Consider the following 11,014-nt stretch of genomic DNA (forward strand, 5'->3'; position numbering starts at 1 on the left):
TGCGTTCTAGCTATCTCTGCGTTGTGATTGGATCTCAAATGAGTTGGGCAGAGCGTGCAGACCTGTCAACAAGCGCGGTGCGTCTCAGGTCAAAGGGAGCAACACAACTGATATACATCATTCATTTTTTAATCACTCTAAGAGGGAAGGACATGGAGACCACTTGCTCGCCACTACTGAGAGCGATTATTTGTTCAATTTGGATTCAGTATACAATTATTAGCTGTGTTTGAGGAACACATATTTAAAGCACAAGAGTAGAATAGAATTGAAGAATCGAAAGCATTAACAGGTGATGCTTTGTATCTGGATATAAAACTGTTGTTGATTCTCCTCCTGGTCTCTTTTTTTTTCTAAAGTTAAAGTCATGGCATACCTTTTTAAGACTGCAGTCAACCATTTGGTAACATCTTAATTACAAAAAGAAAAGTTTATGTTTCTACTCAGCCAGAGTCCTTCATGGTCGCCTAGACTTACCGCCTGTGTTTATTTTGTATTTAGTCTTGACAACCTTTTGGTTTAGCTGTATTATTTCTGTGTTGTAGACAAATTGCTCAACAAATGTTTAAAAGAGAGTGGCTGAATTTTCCATTTAAAAATAAGTTTTCCCTCTGTAACTCTGTGTATAAGCACCTTTTTTTCAGCTCTGGTCAGAGCAGGGTTCATATATTTGGTGTCACTGAGACGGCCCATGGCTATGGAGGCCAGTGGAAGCTGTGAGGGAGCATGGTGTTGATAATGAGGTGTACAGCCACTCCGAGGAGTTGTGATATCTGCTATCAGCCCTCGGGCCGGGAAACCAGACACCTTTTTATAGGCCTAATCCCTCTTCCCATCCCTCCTCTTTCCCTCACACTGCTGTTTGTGTGCACTGTTCTTGGAGCTCTCTGTGTGCGTCTGAAGTGTGTATGTGCAAATGCAAATCCATATACACAGTCATATATGTGCTCTCGTATTCACACAGGGCCTGTGTCAGAGTGCAGTTGACCCACCCTGGTGTGTAAGTGTGACAGATGTGTGAAAAACAGTTTTAATTAGGTGCAGATTGAAGCTTACACTCAAGAAATATAGCACATTTTATTACATGATGTTATCTTAGTTATAATAGTACATTTTAAGCAAAGTAGAAAAAAATATGTGCTTTGCATTTATGATGAAGTAATGATCTGTAAAAAAAGTGTTTTAACACCAAAATATAACGTGTAATTTTTTTTTTATAATTGTTGTATCTAAATCGTAACATGCGCTTCCTATTGACAGAGTTGGCAGATGGAGCCGTGTGCTTCTGCTTAGCACCACAAACATGTTTGAATTACTTACTCCATTGAAAGTAAATAAATCGGGGTTCAGAAAGTCATGGTATCACATTTTCCTTTGTTTGAGCCCAAAATATAGCCATCTCTTATTTTCTGTGAGTCAGATAAAGTGGAAACACACTAACATCAGCTCAGTTTAAGGGCACTAACTTTGTATGGTAGTATTAGGCCACATCCACATGCACAGCAGTGCATGAACACACTGCCAGTAGACCTCAGAGGTCAGATTGCACTCTAACCCTCGACCTTGAGCATATGAATGATGGCGTCGGGCGTCTGTGGGTTGTGTTTTAGTCTCCTGGGAAGCACTAGGTCTACAAAAGATACATATGTGTGTGTGTTTGTCCATCTGAAATGTAGACAAAACATGAACGTGCTCTGCCAAATGTGTCAACTATCATCATTTTCACACCATCAGAGCTCTTTTAGATAATGATAGAAAATGATCTAATGTTTGGAAGGAAAGTCTGTTTATCTCATGAAACAAATCTGAATATTTCGTAAGATTCCAATGAGCTCCTAACTGTTTCAGTATTATTCTACAGGGAAAATGTCAAGTTTTTTATTCTTGTCAACTCAGAGTGATGCATAGATAGTCATCTAGATCCGAGCATTTCCTTTGATCTCTCACATATTTTGTAATCTAATATGGAGAACTTATACTGCTGAGGCACACAGCATTTTGCAAACAGGTTCACAGTATTACTAACACCCAGGGTGTTCATTAGGAGTCACATGTTCTTGAGCAACACGGAAAAGCCCAGTCATTGCACATCAGTTTGGATAAAAGCATTCAGCAATAAATTCATTTAAATGTCGTGTGTTGCAGATTAATTAGGTTCTGCTGTGATCGACCAATTTCACCTTTAAGAACAGTCATTCATAGAACTAGTGAACCTGATGTAAGAACATGCAACAAGATATCCAGATATGCACCAGCTGCAGTCAGTCAGAGGAGGCGCTTCTGTGCCTTTTTGTCAACTTTGCCTCTAAAAATGGCAACATGGCCTGTAGTTGTCAGCGGTGTTACAGTGTCTCAATTCCTGTGAGGGGAGAAATTGTCTACTGTGTGTGTCTCCCAGTTTCCACGAAGAGGAGATGGGTTGAGGGATTTATGCTCTTCTGTCAGGATGTTGCAGCACCAACATACGGTGGCTATAGTTTTGTCAGATTAGGTGACATGCACCTCCTCGAAAATATAAAAACATGTCGAGGCTATGGGGCATATGACAATAAGAAATGTGATTTTCGTGTCTTTTTATTTCTGGTGCTGGTAGTGTTTGTTGATGGTGAAGTAATGGAGGAGGTTGAAGAAAGGCTCTGATATCTTCTTATTTTTGGACAAATTTGAATTTAGTTATCAGAGATATTCACAGTGATTCTCAAAGCTTCTCCACGCCACATATATCACTTTCCATCAGTGTAAGTCGATAGCAAGTTTACCTCAGGTATATATTATAGCACCACATGGTTTGATGATGTACAGCACCTTCATCTAGTGTTGCAATACTTTAGACAGTTCCATAACTTGATTGTTGGCCACATCTATGATCAAAAACAATATTGATAATAAAGCTTACCAGACCTGGAGTATATTGCTTCTCAAAGTTGATGTTGTCGATAGCATTAATCTGACCTATATTGTTGCATCCCTGCTATACATGTGTTACCACGACATGGAGAAGTTTGTGAGGCACAGAAAACTTAACCTGGCTCCTGTTTGATTTATTTGAGATGTATCGAATAAATGCCTGAGCAACAGAGCAAAAACTGTATGCGTGTTTGTGCACTTTTGCACAAGTGCATGTGTCTTTTCAGAAGTCTGCCACACAGCGCTGAGGACATGTCAGGGTGTGTATTTCGGTCTCTACTGAGCTTTCGGGTGTTGATGTGTGTTTTTTCTCAGCACCGTTTGGACTGTCAGTCACAGCTGTCAAACACATCCGCGTATGAACGGCAGGCTGGGTTCACACTCTGCCAATCCACCTCCCGTTGCGTGTGCATGTGTTGACGTGTGTTTGTGTGTTAGCATGTGGAGGTGGGTGGTCGATGCTCTATTCATAGCAACTGCCATCCCTCTCTGTCACTAATACCTCACATGTCATACTACCTGTCAAAGAACGATGAGAGAACCCCCCGAGTTTTCCCTCCATGCTCCATCCAGAGGTTAATTATATTACTATTTATTCAATGTATCTGTGCATTGCAGATGTACTTGCATTGTATATTTAACTGGAAGAGACTTTGATTTACCAATGAAAGCTACAACTTTGAGCTGCATTTTGTGTCAATTAGTTTTTCTCCTGTATACTGTGTATCTTTTGCACGAAAACTTCTCGGGATGAATTAAGTTCTGCCTTCTCTCATTATCAGGTTGTAGTTTAAAAGTGCGTACTGGCCAGCTGTGTCTTTTAAGTAAATATGGCTCTGTTTAAAAAAAAAAAACAACCCCAAAACACTTGACTGGGACATCTCTAATGTTTGAGTTCAATAATTTCTCTTGAAACAAGGTGCGCTCCGCTAGTCTGAATATTTATTTTTGAAATTCCTACTAGTGCTGACATGTTGAGACATTTCAGTCTAAAACAGGGCTGCAATATGGAAAAAGTAATTGTTTTAGAAAAGTTGCTGCATCCACATTTAGGATTTACATGACGTTTGTTGTGAAGTAAACTCTTTATCTACACAGTAATTGTGGTAGTCATACTGCTGGCCACTGTTAATGTGCAACTCCTCAGATCAAACAAAGATATATGGCTTTTGAAAAGGAGAAGAAGCTTCTTCCCTCCCATTTCACTGCAAGAACCCTGTCTGATTTCTAGATGACTTTTTTTTCTCTAAGAGATGCTCACTCTGACTTGAGTGTTTGTGGTTGTGTGTGTGTGTGTTCTGTGAAAGAGGCCTGAGGGGAGGTTTGGTGTGGAGTTTCGCTCCGTGTCTTCGAGTTGTATCTGCTGCTGGTTAGAGGTGTTGGGTTTTAATAAGCTACCACAAAAATATGGTCTGTCACCCTCTGGCTGCTTTTGTGTTTAACCTCTGAGAAATTTAAGTGTCAGTCTGATGTCAGTCTCTTCATATTTGTGGACATCTGTGTGTGTACTACCAAAATTAGTAAGCAAAAATTAAGTAAGCAAAAGTAATAATATAAACAAATGACATTGGCAATCTTGAACACACCTATTACATGTTAAGTGGTCTTGGGAATTGATAATCATATTAATGAAGTGGTATATTTGAAAGTTTTTTGCAAACTGAAGTAAATCTCCTGAATTGCACTATTCAGTATATTTCAGTCTTAACATTTTAATACCACATACTTCCAGTAACATTACAAGCATTTTATTTTTCCTTCCGAATATTGTTGTTGGCAGGACGGAGGAGCTTTTATCAATTTTCCCATGCCTCTAAGGCTACAGTTTTGTTCCAAACAGCACAGAGAACAATTTGGTTGGTGAACGTAATCCATCACCGTAAAGGAGAAGCTGACAATCTCGGTTTGCATGTTTGCAAGTTACATCAGAATGGAAACATCGGGCTGTAAACTTGAAACTATGAAGGATGTTCCCTTCACCGTCTCAGATTAATGTGCGCGTTCAGGCAAACAAACAGGTGACATGACAGGAGTGAGCGTGTGTTACTTCCACGTTCTACTTTGCTGATTTTTTTTTTTCTGTGTCTAAAAACTTTCAACCAATAGCGAACGGTCTCTGTGGTTATGTTAGGACCCTCATTCTGTCAGTCACAAGCCAGTCAAGCCAACAGACGAAGCAAAGCAAGGTGCTCCTGCCAGCCACAGTCCATAAAACTAAATGGAACAGAAATGATGATGATTTCAGACAGTTACAGTTTGAAATCTGTCTGCCTTTGTTTTCAGAGAGCAACAGAAAATATAATAGTGATATAAAACATGTAATTGATCTACAAACAACTGTAGTCAGCATTACGTTGTAGTGTAGTTATACATTTAAAGGCATGTGTAGGGGATAGAAAATACAAAGAAGTCAATGTTGTTTGACTGATAACTCAAAAACCTCAGGTATGAACTTCACCCCAGCATACCTGCTTGGTCACATGATTTTTAGTATCTTATTTATTTATTTGGGCTCTTTGAATAAGATATCCGTGATGATTGCAATTGTGATTTACACAATTTATTACAAGATTACTCATAAGCTTTGTAGTATTTTTGTACAGGGTTGGATTTTATGCAACAGCAATCGTCTATGAAATGTTAGAAAATGGTAAAAAAAAGCCCCAAAAAAAACGTTTTGGTCAACCAACGGTCCAAAACCAAAAATATCACAAATGACAAACAAAAGCATAAAATCCTCACATTCGACAAGCTGACACCAGAGAATATTTGACTAAAATGATAAATCAATTATCAAAGTAGTTGCAGTTCTTTTGGTTAATTGATTGATCAACTAATTGTTGCAGCCTTATTTGGAACCAGAATTGTTTACTAAATTGTTCCCAATAATCTTTTATTTTTCTGAGTGGCTGGTGTCAGTGTAATGCTGCTGCCTCAGCTTTCTTTATCTCAGTTGGCAGTTTGCACTTCTAAAAACATCCTCGCAATGCAAACATTTGTCCTGCTTTGATATTTAAGTGCTAGTAGTTTGGATTGATAGACACAGGCGCAACACAACAGCCACTATCAGCGCACCTCTGTGAGCCAACAGTGACCTCACTCTCACTTCCCAGTGAAAGCCCAGAGTCAGGACATCCTCTTCCACCGCTCACATCTACTGTAAATGGAACAACAGTTTGTCCCATCTCATACCGGTCCAGGCCTTGGCACACCGTGCCCATTAGTAACCATGCCAGGGTAAGTTACCGGCGAGTTGGCTTAGCAGTTTAATGGGCCTATCGAGTTCCTAATAGGATATTGCCAAAGTAAAAAGGCCCGTTACAGGGTTCATAAACAGACTGGAAGGGATAAGAAAAGTACGGGGAATTAGTTTGATAGTTTACAAGTCTTGAAAGGCTGAGGGACTGGATTAGTGCTGAAGAAGGTGGTTGTGTGTGTTTTTAAACTATCCCTCTCTTTTGAGTACTTTTTTTAAAATGCTTGATCCTATGATGTTGATATTAATGACAGTCCTTTGTTATTTCGAAGCAGTTATGTTGGCATAGAAATATTAACTAGTAATTTTGTTCAGGACCATAGGTTTGGGCTTTTCATTCTGATGCATCTGAATGTTCAAATTTGACTGCCACATCCTTTATCTTCCTTCGTCATCGTTACAGTCGGCATGCAAGCCGTGCTTCAACAAAACTACCAGCATACTCCAGCAGTGTTGTTGACGTTTGACCTGCTAAAAAAATTGACATTATTGCTTCCCCATATTCTTCTTTTGGATGAGTTTCGTGGCAGAAATGCAGCCAGTTCAACAGTTTCACAGCACATATTGGAATGCATTTGAAAATTGTCGTTGTAGGCAATGTTGAATGAAGACGTTTCCAGTTGTTTTATATCATGCTTGTTTATTTCGGGCATTTATTTGACACTTAAGTAAAGTGACTTGAATTGGGAGAGCAAGTAGGCTCTTGGACTGTTGAAGGGACTGATAATGGTCATGATGCCAAGAAGACTACTTTTTCTAGTACATTACTGCATTGAAATAGATATGAAATAAAACTGCATCAATTAGCTCTATTCTTATGTCTGTTTATCTTTCTCCACCAATTGAAATTGATAAATGAGACTTCTTGTGAGCCTAATGCACACAATGTGTCTGTGTTTATGTTTTCCCGCTCTAAAGACCCCTCTTGTCGCCCGTGTCTCATTGTAATCTCATTTTTTTTTTAAATATATCTTTATTTGTACATACTGCTCACTTCTAAATTTAAGCTACTTTTCCACTCTTGAATGGGAGCACCTGTAACTTGTGTAATTTCCCCCCGGGCAAAGTATTTCTGATTCTGATTAGTGAATCTTATCCTCTTGCTTGATGTCTCAACACTGCTATTTGGCCGCAGTGTTCCTTACCCTCCAGCGAAATCAGTGATAGTAAGCAGGAGGTGAGGAGGAGGAGGAGGAGGGAAGGCAGAGTAGCGGATAACGGATGAAGAGCAAATCGGCCGAAACTCCTCTTCTAACAGAGCATTCCCGTCCTCCATTGACCTCCTTTGAGACTGTGTGTTAGAGGCACAGTTGCCTGCATTTGGTGCTGCAGCACACATCATAGGGCATCATTTGCAAAGGAAAAAGATGAGATACAGTATGTGTGTGTGTGAGCACTCATTTAACGACTACTTGTGTTACACGTTTGCAGAGACGGAGCCCTCAGTGCTTCACAAAATGAGATTAAAATGAGGAAACAAAGTTAGGCAAAATATATATTGTTTTACCTTTTGTGTTTGCCTTCAGGCTTTGAGTCATTTTGATATTGAATCTGATCTTTGTGCAACTTATGACGACTGAAATATGTCAGGCACTACACTTACATGAAGTTAATGTCATAATTCTGTACTTGAACTTTCTTGAACTTTGCCATCATGCATGCCATTTCAGAGTCGAGCCTACCTGAAAAAAAACAGCAGATGCAACAGTCTTTTCAGTTTCTTTTGTCTTTGCAACTCGCGGTTTTCCTGTGTTTGGTCTTCTCTTGTTGGTGTTTGTGTCTTGAGTGATTATGTTCAAGTAAGCTTGTGGAGGTGATTCGAAACTGTGGTTTTTCACAGAACTTGCAAACACAACTCTAACACTTGTGACCACCTTCATCTCACATTTTACACATCACTTCTTCTCAGTAAAACCGGTCTTACTGTCCACAAGATTTTCACAGAATATCATTAAAGCACTTGAAGATGGTAGAGATTAGGGACGTGAATTTTGATGCATGCATACTGTAAATACACATAAAAGCATTGACCTCTTACAAAATACATGCATTGTGTATCTTGATTTTTGTTTATGACAGATGTTTCAAAATGTTAAAAAAATGGCGAGTAAATGCAGCCGCTTCTTGTGCCGTATGTCCCCCACTTTCACCTTCCTCTTTTCCCTGTATATCCACCTCTAAATCCTTTCACTTCATCTCTGCATAGATCCCATTCTCTCTCTTTCCACATCACGCCATCCTCTTCTTCTTGCCTCGCTTTTAATCTCACCCTACACTTTCCCTGCAGTATCCTCTGCTCCATCGCTCTCTGTTTGCAGTGGACGGGGTGAGATCAAGAAGGGGGAGGGAGAAGAGAGCCGTCTGGAATCCATTAGCCAGTTGAGGCATCAGTGTTTCTCTGTGGGAACCTTATTGATTGCCCTCCTTTATAATTATTCCACCTCCACTCCCTCCTTCTGGCTCTTGCACCAATCATGCTTTCTGTTTCTTTCGCTTTGTCCTGCCCTTTATCCCCTCTTTGCCTCTTTTCCATTGCTTTTTTTTGTTGTCGTTGCTATTTTCATCCCTCTGTTTGTGTTTGCATGCTTCTTTTTTCAATTTCACGCCATGCCTGCATGCCAAAACCCTCTAACCAACTGGGTGACACACGATCTGTGTGTTTATTGATGGCATGTAAGATGTATTGACATACTTATCAGCAGCATGCAAAGCTACCACATCCTACACAAGGAGAAAACCTGACTCACTCACACTCTGTGTCCCTCTTGTAGAGTCATGTACACACACCCCTCTGTACAGTCACCTCCACGTGCTGCCTGCATGCACCTCCTCTTTATGCCAGCCATGTGCCATAAGGTGCATGTTACTGTAGTGCCTTAATAGACAGATGTTAATGGTATATTTCTGTAAAAATGAAGGCACTGAAAACATTTGCATATAGTAATATGAGAGAAAACAAAAGGAAATCTGCAGTGTTAACTTTACGACAAAGCTATGTGCACTGAAGGAACATTATAGCTCAATAATGTGTCGTCTATGACTGAGTGTGGTCACATATCTGCAGTGATATACACTCCTGTAGTTTATTGCTGCAGCAAGAGGCTGATTGAATGCTGTGGGGAGGACTTTCACCCCAGTAAGATTTTAACAAGCTCTGGTAATACATGTTTCATTATGCAAATGAGCATGTTTGATAGGGGTTAGAGTCTGTGGGAATTCCCACGACTCCATTTAGAGCTGCAGCGATTACTCAATTTATAGATTTAGTCTTTAGACATTAAATTAATCGCATAATCATTTTAGTATTTTTTTAAGAAAAGATCTGCTGTTTGTAGCTGTTTTTTTGGTCATACATGAGAGTAAACAGCATGTTTGTCACCTTGGCCTGTGGGAAATTACGGTGGGCATTTGTCACTATTTTCCGGCATTTTATAGACAAAACAATGCATCAATAGAATAACCAGCAGTTGAATCAATAATGAAAATAATTGTTAGTTGATTCCGATTCTTGGTGTCACGATTAAATTCAGAATTGATTTGATTCAATAAATAGAAAGCAGGGGAACTATTTTCAGTTATTCTGCACAATTTTGCTGTTATAACAGAGCAAGCAATAATATGGAGGCATGTTAAAGTTTTGTGTCTGTATGAGAGTAAAGAAATCAAAGTAAAATTCACTGACCACGAACGCTGCCTAAATATCTTGTAAAACACAAGTTGGTCTACGTGCTCTGGAGTAAGGGACTTCGAATGAACAGACTATGGTTTGAGAAATGTTCATGGTTGGCTGAAGTTGTTTCTGTACCTTTTTTTTTTTTTTTTTTTTTTTTTTTTTACCACCCCTGATGTTTGATTTAGCTCCTGTTTTTCCAGAAGCTAACAATATAAGACAGAACAGCCTTAATGCTCTGGCTTCCCATTTGTGCTTACTCTATGGATGATGCTAGCGTGTCAATAACTGACACACTGCCAAAGCTTCCCAGGTGGAATTCGCACTTTTAAATCTAGCCTCTGCACGTGCCAATACATAGACGGTAATGTGACTGTATGAGACTAATAAGACTGTAAAAATTTGGTTCATAGGGCAAATACTGAACCAAGGGCCTTGTACTGAATGACAGTTCACGAGAAACGTGTGGAAGAGGAAGTTGCGATTGATTTTTCTTTTCTCTCTTTTCCTGCTGTCAGTAGTTCAGGCTCAGGCATTGGGGACATCGTCTCCACTTGGTTTTAATATAGTTTTTTTGTTAACATTTCTAGTTTACCTAATTTGCATAATGAAACAAAGAAATTAACTGGTTTAAAATTAAATTATGTCACGAGGGAGAAAGGAAAAAGAACTGTTTAAATCTTTTCAATTAAATCCAAATATTGAATGGCATATTTGAAAAATAAATTTCATGCAGTGCTTTCAGTCCTGCAATTCTGTCCTTTTTTATTGCCTTGTGATGCTGCATGTTAGGTTTATCTGTTGTTACTCAGGAAAATGTTTGTTCAAAGAGTGCAGGCAAGACTATATTGCTTGTACACAACAACAACAAAAAAAAGAAGTTAACCAGAAAATCGGAAAGTTAACCAGAAAATCGGAAAGCTGTGATATGTTGCAAGTTTACGGCCTTTTTCTGTGCATGTTGTGTTGTCAGTGGTTTCCTGGTTACATGCATTCTCTGACTAAGAGTTTTCAGGTATGACTCAATCACTGTTTAGTTTACTGATTATATCAGGTGGCTGGATTTTACTTTAAGTCTGCTGTCCACCTTTAGGACAGAATCATTATAGTGAGTAAATGACCGTAATGTCTTGAAGATGTAAAGCAAAAAAGGGGTACAACATCCAGAATTGAGGGTGAAG

This window comes from Enoplosus armatus, chromosome 23 (assembly GCF_043641665.1).
Source record: "Enoplosus armatus isolate fEnoArm2 chromosome 23, fEnoArm2.hap1, whole genome shotgun sequence".
NCBI classification, from domain to species: domain Eukaryota; kingdom Metazoa; phylum Chordata; class Actinopteri; order Centrarchiformes; family Enoplosidae; genus Enoplosus; species Enoplosus armatus.